The sequence below is a fragment of the Cynocephalus volans genome, chromosome 2, assembly GCF_027409185.1.
Source record: "Cynocephalus volans isolate mCynVol1 chromosome 2, mCynVol1.pri, whole genome shotgun sequence".
Lineage (NCBI taxonomy): Eukaryota > Metazoa > Chordata > Mammalia > Dermoptera > Cynocephalidae > Cynocephalus > Cynocephalus volans.
Genome location: NC_084461.1, coordinates 176,136,139 through 176,150,721, shown reverse-complemented (window position 1 = coordinate 176,150,721; position 14,583 = coordinate 176,136,139). Strand labels below are relative to the sequence as shown.

Sequence of the window (14,583 nt, the reverse complement as noted above, 5' to 3'; positions counted from 1 at the left end):
AATAGATAGATCAAAATTCCTGGTTTATGATTTAGAGATTTAAACTTCTGAATATTTGATGTTTCACATGATATTTCTGACACTGTGATGATGTTCTAGCCATTTCGCATTGGCTGATATTCCACTGATAATAATATAACCATCAATGAGTCTGCATGATATGAGGTATTGGGCTAAGAGCTTTACTTTCATCTCACTGAACCCTCACAGCAACTGTATGAGAAAGGTATTATTATTTCCACTTTAGAAATAACATAACTAATGCTTATAAAGGTTGAGCAAGCTGCCAAAGGTCATAGAGCAGAGCTGGGTATCTGAAGACAGGTCTATCCTAAGTCAAAGTCTGTGCTTTTAACTTCTGTAATCATGCACAGTACTGACACCATATACTCAGTATACTTTTTACACATACATGTGCATGTACATACACACACGTTTTAAATTAATGTAAATGCATTACCAGTGATAAATATTGCAACTCTGAAAAATGCTTTGCTGTTGAAAAAAACTTAGTAGAAACTGGAGTTGATAAAGCTAAAAACAAATAATGTTATCCATATTATTTCATTTCTTAGGCTTTTACTTTGCTATATAGGCTCAGAACCTGTTAGTTTATTTAAAAATAATGTTTTCACAGAAAAAGATATAAATGATCCTCAGTTCACAGCTAAGAAAATTTATGATCACAGTGAAAATGAATTGATGTTCAATCATTCAAATTCTCCTTTAACACATCATTAAATCTTCACAGTATGTCCCCTTCAACTGTCTACATGGCATTTCTTGCTAAGTAATACATCTTTTATCTTTATTGTATTACTCTATCGTACAATGACTACAACAAATATTTTATTGTAACACATGCTGGTAAATCAAGGGCAAGTATTTTTGTAAGTACTAGACATTCATTAGAATGTATTTTTTCTTATAACCAGTAGTCCCCCCTTATCCACAGGGCATATGTTCCAGGACCACCAGTGGAGGCCTGAAACCATGGACAGTGCCAAACCCTGTATATACACCATGTTTTTTCCTAAACATATACAAACCTCTGACAAAGTTTAATTTATAAATTAGGCACAGTAGACCATCTGGAGTCAGGGACTGGACCCTCCTCCCACAACCAAGAACACTGCCGCTGCCACAGGGCCTGCCACCAGCAACTAGGTAAGGAGCATGTTGAAAACATCACCTCCATGTAGGTGGCCCACCACAGCTACCACAACAGCTGCGGCTGCCGCAAAAGCAGCTAGGTGTCACCAGCCACTGGAGTGCACTGACACAAGAAGAGTCACCAGCAGAGACCAAAGAAAAGAAGAGGACATCTCTCTCCACAAAGCCCATTCCAGACTGACAGAAGAAGTATCTGCTCTACAACAGTATTAGGGGGACTGAACACACCTCTCAACATTGGACAGATCACCTAGGCAACAAATCAACAGAGTAACCATTATTCTTTCAGAAAGAGAGAAGAAGTCTAGGGTTATCAAGGGGGGAGGGGGGGATGGGGAGAGATTGGACAAGGGGCATAAAGAATAAGTACAATTTGTTACAATATACATACTAGTAATATTGATTTGATCAACATATGTCAATGTTGAACCCCCAAAATATGTATAATCAATTATGATTCAATAAAAATTTAAAAAAATTAGGCACAGTAAGTGATTAACAACAATAACTAGTAATAAAATAAAACAATTATAACAATATGCCAGCATCACTACTCTTGTGCGTTGGGGTCTGTATTAGGTAAAATAAAGGTGACTTGGACACAAACCCTGTGATACTGTGACAGTTGACCTGATGACTAATGGGTAGGCAGCACATACAGACTGGAGATACTGGACAAAGGGAGGATTCACGTCTAGGGTGGGAAGGAGCAGGACAGCATGACATTTCAATACACTACTCAGAATGGTGCCAATTTAAAGCTTATGAGTTGTTTATTTTTGAAATTTTCCATTTAATATTTTTGGACTGCAGTTGACCTTGAGTAACTGAAACCACCTTAAGTAACAGAAAGCAAAACTGTGGTTAAGGGGGAACTATTGTAATAACATAGTGTACAGAATATAAGTATTAATAGAGTATAGCATAAAGTATTTTATAACTATTGGAAGACTATAATTCATGTTTGTACCATGAATAGTGTAACAGCTGTAACACTTGTAACAGTATAAATAAATCTCTTAAACACCATTTGCTCATATATTCAGTCAAACATATAAGTACCAAGTCCTACTATCTGCCAGATATTAATACGAGGGTATTCAAAAAGTTTGTGGAAAAATATAATTAAAAGATAATACTAATGTTTCCATGAGCTTTTTGAAGTACCCTTGTATAAGCACTGAGAATCCAGTGGTGAACACCACAGACATGCGGGTTAGATTTTAGTGGGGTAGAAACAGATAATAGAGAAATAAGAAAACAAACCAACAAATAACAATAATTCTGTCATTTACTGGCAGGTTACCAGATAATTATTATAAGTTGATTAAAATAAGGCAACCCAAAAGCATAGCTTTAGACTGGCTGTTCAGAGAAAGCCTCTCTGCAAGAAAATTGAAGACATGCATGACAAGCAGCAGCCGTGCAAAGACAAGGGGAAAGAGGGGTGAGTAGCTCCTCAGTATAACTGGGGACGGTGGGGCTGAGACACAGAAATGAGGCCGGTGTGGCCAGAGCATGGTGGACTCAGGGTGTGGTGTGGATAAATAGGTAAGCGGGTCATGCAGGGCTTTTTAACCAGAAAACAGGGATTTAGTCTGTGCAAGCTGGGCAATCACTGGAGTATTTTAAGGAGGAGAGTGACCTACTCTAATTCATGTTTTTAAAGGTTGCAGTGGCTTCTGTGTAGAGAAAGAATCCAGAGAGAGCAAGGGAAACATTAATGAGACTGGTGGTATCTGGGTGAGAGACGAGGTGACTTGGACTGGGGTGAAAGCAGTAGCAGATTTGGGATGTAAATTATGGGGAAAGGGTGGCCCATTTCCATACACCTCAAGCATAAATAAAAAACTAGGTAAGACAGTTTCAACAACAGCACAGGAAATATATTATCTATCAATATTTAAAATCTTTAGTTAAGAAGGAGGTAAATATATTAAGATATACTGTTAAAAAAAAAAAAACCCAGTAAGGTGCAAAGCAGCACATACGGTATGTAACGTGGAAAAAGCATTGTGTGTATGTGCATGTGGATTTGGTCACAAACAGAATATCTCTGAAAAGATACACACACAAAAAACATCAACAATGACTGCCTCTGGAGAGGGCAACTTAGAAAATGGGGCGAGAGGGAGAATTTTCAATGTATAATCTTCTATACTATTGTAATGTTGACCACACCATGTACACATTACCTCTTCAACTAAAAATACAGATGATACCAGATTTCACACTCCTTGCAGATGTGACCGAGTCTTCTGCATCCCTTTAGCCCCTACAATGCTTTATAAATTGTCCTGATCACAGCGAGCGTTTTAAAAATTTTTTGGTGAGAAGACAAAAACCTCAGTAATAACGATGCTACATTCCACGATTATGACGAGAGGCAGCAAATGTAGGCGGACAGAACAACGGACTGGAAATCTGTCGATATGCATTCAAACTTATGAAGTGTGATTACTCCGCTTCACTGATCTAGAAGCTGGGGGTTACCCAGATTGTTACTTGCTGTAGGTTTGTAGTCTGACAGATCAAATGTAAAATTTTCAGTTAAATTAGAACGTCAGATAAATAGTGCATAATTTAAAAGTATAAATATGCTCCCAAATTTTGCATGAGACATATTTACACTAAAAATTATTTGTTATCTGAAATTAAAATTTACCTGGTGTTCTGTATTTTTATTTGCTAAGTCTGGCAATCCTACCCTGGTAACAACTCAAATATAGGACTATTTGACCCCAGAGCCCATATTTTTTTCACTATTTTTCACTCTCTTCACATCTTTCCCAAAGTGAACTTGCCAGGACTTTGTCAAAACCCTCCCTGGAAGAGAATATGTATCCCAGGTTGAAGGGCTATTCTTGTTAAACTCATTGAAATATATTTGGTAAGACAGCAACACAGATTATGAAAGTTCCCTCATCTTTCTTCAACCTATTGTAGACACTAAAAACAAGTGTCCAAAAACATTATGTGGCTATGATTTAATATAAAAATTCTTAAAGCCTGAGAGCTTGGAAAAAGTTTATGCAATTAAAGTCTTAGTGAATCACCTTCTACCATATATATGAGTTATAGGTAAACTTCCGAAATATTCTTCAGCATATGTAACTATTCTCTGACCTGTGTAAGCACCACAATTCCCAAATTCATTGTGTTCATAGTTATTTCCTGATTTTCTTTCTAATTCTTATACCCTGATCCTCTGGAACTGTAATGTATTTATTTATCAAAAATTTGTCTAGATTTGGATAGCTAATCCATGCTGTTGAAAAATATAACCATAATCAATATTTTCAAAGATTCTAGACTGTACTTGCTATATAATCTGTTGTTAGATCCCTCTTGTTTGTAAGCCTTAATTGTTGTGAAGTAGAAGGCAGGTACAATAATAAAGAATGCTTCATAATTTGAGAACATAAGGAAAACATAAATTTCAACTAACCTTGTAAATTACATGTATTTTTTAAATACCTAAGAAAAATGATCAATTATATTTAATGATTATGGATATGATGATTAAGTTAATGTGCACAGTTAAAAAAAACTGTTTGCTGGGTAGCAAGCAGAGTCCTTTTTAATGAATGGCTTGTAAAAAACAATCCCTGGGGAACTCTGACATTTAAAGAGAACGCCAGGCCTGGCATTTGTTCCCTGTCATTTCCGTGCATTAGACAAAGCAGTGAAGACAAAAAAAATGGAAACAGATTTTATCCAAAACAATCAATACGGTCAAATTAAATAATCTAACCCAATGAACAGTAGGCTTTTGAATTTCATAAACAGAAAAATTTTCAAAAGAAGTTTTGGGGAACCACATAGGATTACCAGTTTTTCATTTTGCTAGGCAAGAAAATAAAGAAAAACCCCCCAAACACTAAACTACTGTCACTACCATCCCATAAAAATAAGTAGCAAGGACAATCTGAGGATAGATCTGTCTCTCAGTGAAGAACCAGTCTTTCACTAGCATTTTACTAGGAACTGAAAACTTTGACAGCAACTAGCAGCAGAACAGAGTCTAGATCCTGTAACTGCTAGAGTATAAAGTCCTGGAAAAGATGTAACTTTTTTCTTTTTTTAAAGAAGTCTCTATTATCTGACAACTGCTAAACACAAAATTAATTAAGATAGTCACTGGAAATTATTTATGTCTCATATGTACCTATATATGCTGTCTATTTTCCTTCTGATTCATTTCAAAATGTTCTCAAGGCAATATATGTATATCATTTACATAATCAAACATTACTAAAGGGCATATAATGAAAATAACAATCTCTTAACTTCACCTCTGATTCTTGCTGCCCAGAGATAACCTCTCAACTCCTTTTTGGTTTTTCTAGTTTTGAAATGAACTATTGACTTCCAATTGTGGAACTCTCTGGAAAAATAGCATTTAGCTCTCTTATCACACACATGCAGACACCCTACCCAACCCAACTCTCTCTTTCTCCCTCCTCCAAATCCTTCTATTAAAGTTATATCACAATCACAATCTGGAGCTTCATCAATTTTCGGTGCCTCTGTTATCATGAGTATGCAGATATAACTCATGGCTCAGCTTTGTCGTGCACTATGCTGCATTTCCTTTTTTGTTAACTTTGTTTTCCTTAGAGTTCATCATCACCTCATTTTGTTGTTTACTTTTTCTATGAACCTAATTCAACTCAACACTCTCCAACAGATCCGCGAATCTCCTCTCCATATAGTTCAACACTTTCCCGTGCTGCTGGGATTCTACTGGAGACATCGGAAGCATCTCTTATGGAATCCTCTGTTCTCCCCCACTCCAGTCTAAACCGGTTTCTATCTCCTGCACAGCTGGTGTCCCAGGGCTTCCCTTAATCATCATCCCGGGGATTCCCTCTCCCTCTCTACTAGTCAATGTCGTGTTTGCGGGATACTATGCCTTCTCTTTTACTTCTTCAAGTAACTGAGAAAAAGGTACATGGGTGAGGAGAGAGAGAAGAGAATCCCCAGTGTGAAATGTTTATATGTTCACTTAATCCTGCTCTTTTCAATGTGGGGATCTCATTGTGGGCCTTAATTGATCCTGATTTCCTAAATCCAAAGCCTCAGGTTAAACTCACCAGAGAGAAGGAGTGGGAAATGGTTAGGGGAGGGTAACTTGGCTACCCAAAGTAGGGGAGGGCATCTAGAGAGTCCAGTTACTAATTTCATAGGCTTTACAGGGATCTTCCTGTTTTGACCCTGTAGGGGCCCAGAAAGTGATACCCCAAAGTGAAAGCCTCAGAAGCACCCTCAAAAGCAGTTTTCCTCTGATCTGCTCCTGCCCTCCTGTCTCTCAGCCTCATTCTCCCTTGAAGCAAGCCACAGAATCTAGAATCCCTCATCCCCAAGGTAGGTCATAAACATACTCCAATCTCCCCGTACCTCCCACCTGTCTTGAAGCTAGCATAAAGAAATTCCTGACCTACCTTGTCTGCAGGTCATAAAGAGACAGAATAGGGCTAGGCCTGTGAACCAAACTGACTCCATTTTCCCTGCAGAGGGCACTTTCTTACTTTTCCACTCCTCAGTCATGAGACCCTGCTGGGGCACATGATTAGCCCATGGCCTGCCATTATAAAATAAGCTGAGATAAGAGGGGAACAGATATGCACTGAGTTGCAAAATCTCTCCCCAAGGCTTGTTTCTGTAATTGTAAAAATTAAGTTACAGATTTACCTTAAGACCACTTTAGGAATTGGCTCATGCACACAAAGCTTCAAGGTGACTGCTACAACGACCCTCCTGGGCAATGATAATGAACACCACCACCATCTTGGACCTACTGAGCAGGTGCAAGGACCAAGGACCTAACTGAGCATGTGCCCACGATGCAACCAGGAAGAACAGAACGGACCACCTCCAGAGGCACAGAATGACGATGCTGGCCTGCATCTCTTAACCCCTTTCCCTGTGAAGGACCCTGGACAGCTCCCCTCGGGGGACTAGCTTTCTATCCCCTTTACGAAAAAGTCTCCTTTAATAAAGCATTGCTTGCTTTACTGTGGGGTGCATTGTTCATTTCTATGCCTTTGGGACCCAAGAGCCTAATTCAGTAAAAATAAGACACCCATTCCAGGAAAGGTCCTACCCTATATCCCGGAAGAAGGAATGCTGCACAAGGACCAAGAAGAATCTGAACAGACAGGCTTTGTGGGGTTTCCCACTCAGTCTGTTAGCACTAGATCACACTTTTCTTGTCCAATCACATTTCTACACAGCTGTGTCTGCTTCGGAGAACCTAAGCATAAATATGGACAATTTTCCCTGAATCTTTGGGTCTTCATTCTAAAGGCTCATGTTCACGTAAAACTATGATACAATACAATTTGTTATTCCTTTTCTTCATATTAATCTGTGTTTATCAGGTGATTTTTCAGAGAACCTTCAAGGTGGTGAAGGGGATGTCTTCCCTTGGCTCCTACCACCCTAAGAGGTAGCCAGTGCCCCCAGTTCCCGGCCTTTCCTGTGTTCTGTGGGGCAAGCCAGTCTGCTTTTCTTGGCTTCCAAGTCCGCAGGCATTAGGATTTTAGCTTTCTCTGGGGTGCTAGAAGAGTTAACAGGTCTATCTGCTTTCCATCTTTCAAATTTTGTTGACATCTTGAGAGCATTCTCTTTCATTCTGTGTCTTTGAAGATCTATGAATTCTACTGTCATTTTAGTGGAGTTTATGTGGGCATAGAGATAAAAGCATATTGTTATCTGAGACCCTAATTTTAAGAGTTAATTTTTGCTGTATATAAATACCACTTAGTCATGGTCTGAGAGATCATAGCAGGGGGTTGATGAGGCATATAAAAATCCCCTCAAAACAATGCCCAATCATTATAAAAGTATTCTGGAGAGCCTTTTTATTTTACCTGTTTTTAAGAAAGTAGACTGAGGAAGAGAAATGTCATAAATCAGCATAACTTAGAGTACTTTATCTGCCCCTCTAAGTGACAGTAAAGACCTTCTTCTCTTAAAGCACTTTTCTGTATCTGTATGCCTATTAGGTCTAGTTACGTAGGACCCCAACCCTTCAGGTTTACTTATGTTGAGAGATCTTAGAAAAAAAATCTGTAATGAAAAGCTCAGTAGGAATTAATTCCCTTGTCACGAGCTGCTGGGGCTCTGGTATATAGAGAAGGTCTCACTGCTTGCTGTAAACACCTTGGCATGCCCCAGTGCATTTGTGGAGTTGGAGCTGATTCCACTAAATTGCACCTGTGTGCAAGGAGTTCAGAATGTCTGGGATAGCTATATCGTCTCATCTGATTTACTGGAATCAAACAAACACTTGGCTCACCAGATTTGAATCTGGCAATAATGTGTATACTGATGACTCCAGTGGCTTGGATGGTGCTTCACATTCTAAAACTTAACTGCAGACTAAAAACAATGGAGTATCATGAGAGGAGTCAGGCTAGGAAGAGAGGGCCCTCAGCCAGTACTTCTCATAAAATTTTTGACATAAAGCATTTTAAACAATCTACCTACGAAAAGCAAATTCCATGGAAATCAGATGATCTGTATGTCTGAACAGGTACACTAAATGTTGTATCATCAGAACATGGCAGACTGGATTTTTAAAAAAATCATGAACAAGTGATCTGCTTGAATGCAAATAAAGCAAAACTCAAAAATTAATTAAAATTAAAGGTAGAAAAGTAACTTCCATGATGAATTACAGAGGAGGAAGCCATCTTGCTCAGCTACCCATGGTTTCTACATCACTGTGGATGAGTAAATAAAAAATATTTTCCAAAAATCTACTGAGACGCTAAGCTGAACACAGTCTCTCAACTCTAAACCAGGCAAGATCTAACAACAGGTCGCACTAAAGGCATCATCCTGGAAAATGCAAGATATCTGGTTACCATGCATGTTCCTACACAGGAAGTCCTGCTGGTTAACTCCAAGTTATCGTGATGCTTCTAACCTCCCAGATCTTCAACAATGACTGTCTTTAAAATGTGAGTAATTTTTTCTCCCTTAATTCCTATCAATACTTCATAGATTTTTCTTTTTCCTTTCCCTTGGTCCAGACAAGGGTGTTACACTAGCTTGCCAGGAATGACAGCATGGAACAGCATTTTCTTTACAATGTTCAAATATTGCATGGAAATTCTGAAAAATTTGCTTCAGGATAGTCCTTCACTGGAAAAATGCATTCGAATAGAAACGGTCTCCTCATGAGTGTCGCAGAGCAAGAATGCGGTATGTCATTAGGAGTAACTATTTTAGAGACACATAAAAACAAAATCACCAGCACTTTACTCAGGTGAAAATGGGTAAATGGCGTGATGGAAAATAACTGTTTTTAATCACATTAAAGGGTCACCAAGTGTCACCCCATTAGGAGCATAGTTTGTCCAATATTTACTCCTAAATAATAATTTGTACATCCTAAAAAAAAGGTGTTAGTTTACATGAAAGTACCCACAGGATCTATGAAATTCACAGATATAAGCTGGTGGGGGTACGGATTAGAGGTTCAGGTACAGCCCAAATGAACAAACTCAGCAACAAAAACTAATGCCACTTTGCTAGCTGTCTTAATTTTAAAAAGTTAATCCAAAGGTAGTGAAAGCTTTTATTTTGGGGGCAAGTCTGACTCAAAACTTAAGGGGGATAAATAGCTATTGATAAAGATGTAGTCTGCAGAACTACTTTCCAGAAGGAGCCAGGTGTCTTCTTAAGATCTCCTTTGGGTAAGGATCACAATAAAATATCAGAATGTGTTAGCCTGGCGGAATCACACCTGGACGAAAAGCATAATTTCTTGGAACACAAGTGCAGTGGACAGATAGTAGAGCCAATACAAGAAAAACAGAGTTCCGGAGATAAAATCTTTTTCTTTGCTACCAGATTTATTTTGTGAAAGACACCTCCTCCTTGATTCACTCATATGCCAGGGTTATTATTAGTGCATCAAGGTGATCAAGTTATTACTTGATATTCTGACCTGATTAAGTTTAAATCTATTCTGTCTCTAAAAGGATCCAGCTAAAGGATGAATTTATGAGGTTAAAAGATGTTCAGCTTAAAGTTAAGAATAAAAAATACAAATAAAAAGAGACAATTTGCAGAAAAATTTTCGAATTATGACTAAGGATTTTCTCCGTATTAAATGAGATATACATTTTTAAACAGGCATATATGAATGACCCATTTGACCAGAATCTCCTTCCCACACTCTATCCTTAGTCTGAAGAACAAAAGTGATCTAGGAAAGAATGACAAAACTCTGCAAACCTCCCACTAAACCTTCAGGTTGCAAAGGGGCATTGCAATGATTTCTTCAGGTGCCTTTGTGTATAGATTTGACTCTCAGGGAGAAATGATTAGCATTTACCCAACAAGGCTAAAGAAATAGCAAGCAAAGCCCTTGTAGAATGAAGAGAATAGAGTTGATAGTGCCTTTCAATGGTACAGCAACCTATTTTAGAAAGCAATGAACTAGGGACTCCCATAGCAGTGTTTTGGAGCAAAGCTCTTCCATTTTCCTTTAACATGTTTATGGCTAACATCTCCTAGAACAGGAAGAGGTTTATTTAAACCCCAGTTAAGACTCACCTTCCTTAAATCTAGCTCAGTCTTTAGGCTCTTATAACACAGGAAATAATCCCACCAACCTCCGCAAGACTTCTAAAATTAACATTGCTCAGAACAAAGACATCATTTTATCAACACCTACATTTTATGGAAGAGTCTCAGGGAGAAGCGACTTGTCTAAGTGCACGTTGCTAATGAGTGAGCAAAACCTAGGCTAGACCACCAGGATGCAGCATCCTGGCCAAGAAAGCAAACAGCTGATGTTTTCATTATGCACACCTGAAGTACCAGGAGTTTTACTGGAAATTTCTAAAATTTCATTGTCAAGGAAATTGATTTCTTTGCTCTATTATTAAATAATAGCTTTAACCAGTTCATCTGAATCCACATGATTATTAACTACAGAATTGCTGGTTTAATCTCTAGCCACATACTATTCCTCAAAAAATGCCTCAAGGATTAACCATGTATGTTGTATTCATCCACAACAATGTGAAGAAACAAAAGCATCAGGTTGAGATTTCCCTCCATCTAAATGTATAATGTAATTTGGCAAGAGAGAGGGAAGGAAAAAAGTGATATTATTAACCTGAACTTTTACAGATTTATGTTTTAATCCTTAATCAAGTTAAAAACTAAACAATACCAAAATAATTTATATTTAAGATATAACTAAATTCAGAGGAGGAATGTGGAAATTTGGCAGAATTGAGGCTTAAATCAATATCTTCTTACACTGCACACCCCCAATTCTGGAGTTTTCCACTTTTAATAAATTGATTCCAAAACGTTACTTCTGTCAAAGGCAGAGCAACCAGCTGGGCCTGACCGCCGGGAGGTCTGCACTGCCCCCTCATGGCCAGGGATGCTGGTAATGCTTCCAATTACCACACACAAACTGATAAATGGCTAAACTCAAAGTCAGACTTAATTAAAACATTCTAATAATGAATGCTGGTCTCCACAAAACACATAAATATCCTTCCAAAACATATTAATATTTGTGTCCTGCCCATTTTATCTGTTTCAGAGATCGATATAAGCAATACTGTCCAGAAAAGGACAAAGCCACACTCTCTCCAGAGGGAAGAATGGGATTTAAACCCACCTTAAAGGGGAAACAAAGTCCACACAGAGAATCAAGTTTTCAAGGAAATGACATATAGAAGATGTGTCTTAGAAGGTTAAATAATATTCTTCAGGCTATGTCAATACAAGTCATGAAGAATTAGAAAATTCAATTTTCTTAATTTAAAATGATTAGATCAAGGAAGGCTTTTAAGATATTTCATTAAATCAAAGGCAAAGAGTATCTACTCCTTTCAGAAGTCCTTTATCACTTGCTTCAAATTAAGAACAAAATGAATAAACTGGATAAAAATTGAGGACTACAGATAAATTGATATTTAAATAAAAATTGAATTTAATGGTCAACTTAACAGAAGTTAGAAACATTAGAGGAGAATGTTTTCAAGGAATACAAAACATGTTGTAATTCCAACTCCTTGACAAGGAGAAACGATTATACACCTATTCTAGAAAGAGGCAGAGAGAGTTCTAGAAAGAGAAAATTAAATCCCGGGAAAGTGAGTTAATGATCCCTTATCTTTCTCATGGGGCGTGGGGGGTCGGGGAAGATGAGGTGGTATAAAATGTATTTTAATCATTAGATTAGACATCCTGCATTTTGGATGAAGAGTCAGATAATCAAAAAGTGCTACTTACACGATTAGCAGAAAGAAGCACTGGTTTGATTTTACGTGCTAAAGAATGCTATGAGATGTAAGTAAGGTAAGAATTCTGATTAACATGGAGTAAAATGTGTAAACTGTGCATAAGAATACATGTTGATATGTATTTACACATGTCTATAGTATAATTTAGTTTACTAATTTAGGGTACAAGCCTGTAGTGTTATTCCATTTACTTCATTTAGGGAACAAAAATGGCTACTGAATGATTAGGTTCAATCTACCTAATTTCCTATTCTAATGATTTTCTACTGGCTACTTCTGGTGCTCAACTTTAAAAGGCTGGAAAATCCTAAAAAAAATCTCTTGTGACACATTTGGAGCTTGCATACATTCTTGAATACACACTCCAGAACTTAGAGACCCCATATACCTCAAAATAATGGTAATAATTCTTTTTAAAGACTGACTATACTCTCCCGAGTACCGTGTGATGGCCTACTGGCTTCAATTCGACCAGGAGCATTTCATACTGTTAACGCCTTGAATGTTTGCAATATTCCAAAAGAAGTGCTGGGTCTTCTCTTGCACAGGCATGTATCAAATCAGAGTACCTGTGCCGTGTGACAAGCAGACGATGGTGGAGAATCTATTAATTTGGCATCTATGCTAGATTCCGACATTACACTACACAACCATAGTTCGGGGTGAGCCCACTAATGTTACGATACTTAAATTATCATCAGGATAGGTGGCAGAGCTACGACAGAGCTCATGATGTTGACCTTTTAATTTCCCTTAGCTTTTGACTGCATACTCTGGGTGTGATGTACATTAAAATATATAAAACAAAATACACAGATGTTTCTCAGTGTTCTTTATAGAAGCCAACTTTAGAGCCATGTTGAGAATCACATACATGCCCACATACATTCATTTATTTATGGCCTCAGAAGGAGACCACAGTCGTTATGCCACAGGAGGTCACATAACAGTTTTAGCAGAAACCCATACACCCCCATTCAGGTCACATCCAAGGACTTTGAAGACACATCTTTCTCCCTAAAGATACTCAGCTTTAAAAAAAAAATACTGAGGAGGAAAAAGCCACATCTGAAGACTTACTGGAGCCAGACAATTTGCTAATGATTGATGGGGTTAGTCTGCACTGTGTCATAATCTAAGGGGGAGGGGACAGGAGGCAACATATTCCTTAATCACACCCCCTCCCCTGCCATATTTTGAGGGGAACCTCTTATTATCAGAGTCTTTCAACAATGTAATGCCATAGAAGGGGATGGGGTGGGAGCAGGAGAGGGCAGTGGTGAAGGTGGGAGGTTGAAAGTCTGAGGTCACCCTCAGTGGGTCTGGATATAACCCATGAGAAGCCTGAAATGACACTGAGATCCACCTTCTGAAGGTTTCTCTGCATGTTCTCAAGCTATGAATCTCCGTTATAATCATCTACATCTCCAGCCCTCTAGTTCTGTGATCCTATGATTCTATTATTCCATTTTTAAACCTGTGGAGTGGGAGTGTTTCTGAGTACCCTGCTCACACAGATGGTGGTGGGAAGAATCTCAGAAATATGTTGCATGTAGTAAATGCCCACTTCACTACGTAATCAATCCCTTCATATTTCACATGAACAAAGGTGATATTATCTTGAAGACATCCCCCAAAACACAAGTGGTTTAATGGCAGCATGGCATTAGCACATATACCTGTAAGGAACATGAAAGAAGAAATATCTCCTAATTACATATACCTGGGGCTAATGACTCTCAACATGACAAGAATGTAGGATAACTGGACCAGGTCACTACTACACATCAGCTGTACATATTGGGAAAGGCAAGGGAGACCAGAGGAGAGAAGGCAAAAGGAATAAACTGAAAGATAAAATCATATGTAATATCTCTATATGCCTGATGTTCTAAAAATACACCGCACTGAAAAATCATTTGTCAAGGCAACCTTTCTGAGACTAAAAACAAGATCAATGTGCCAACCAACAGTTTCTCACAGTCATCTCATTTTCAGCATCGCTCCCATCCTTCTCATCCACGAACTGGCTCTTTACAAAACTGACCCACGCCACAGCAATCCTTGTATCTGGAGTTCAGGTACCATCCTTTCCACCTAATCTCTCCTGACTATCTTAGAG

At 38.2% G+C, this 14,583-nt stretch overlaps 1 protein-coding gene across 4 annotated transcripts in view; it reads right to left on the bottom strand.

The window, feature by feature from the left end:
* PSD3 (pleckstrin and Sec7 domain containing 3) overlaps window positions 1-14,583 on the bottom strand; it is a 373,102-nt gene that overhangs the window by 132,461 nt on the left and 226,058 nt on the right. The window lies entirely within an intron of this gene.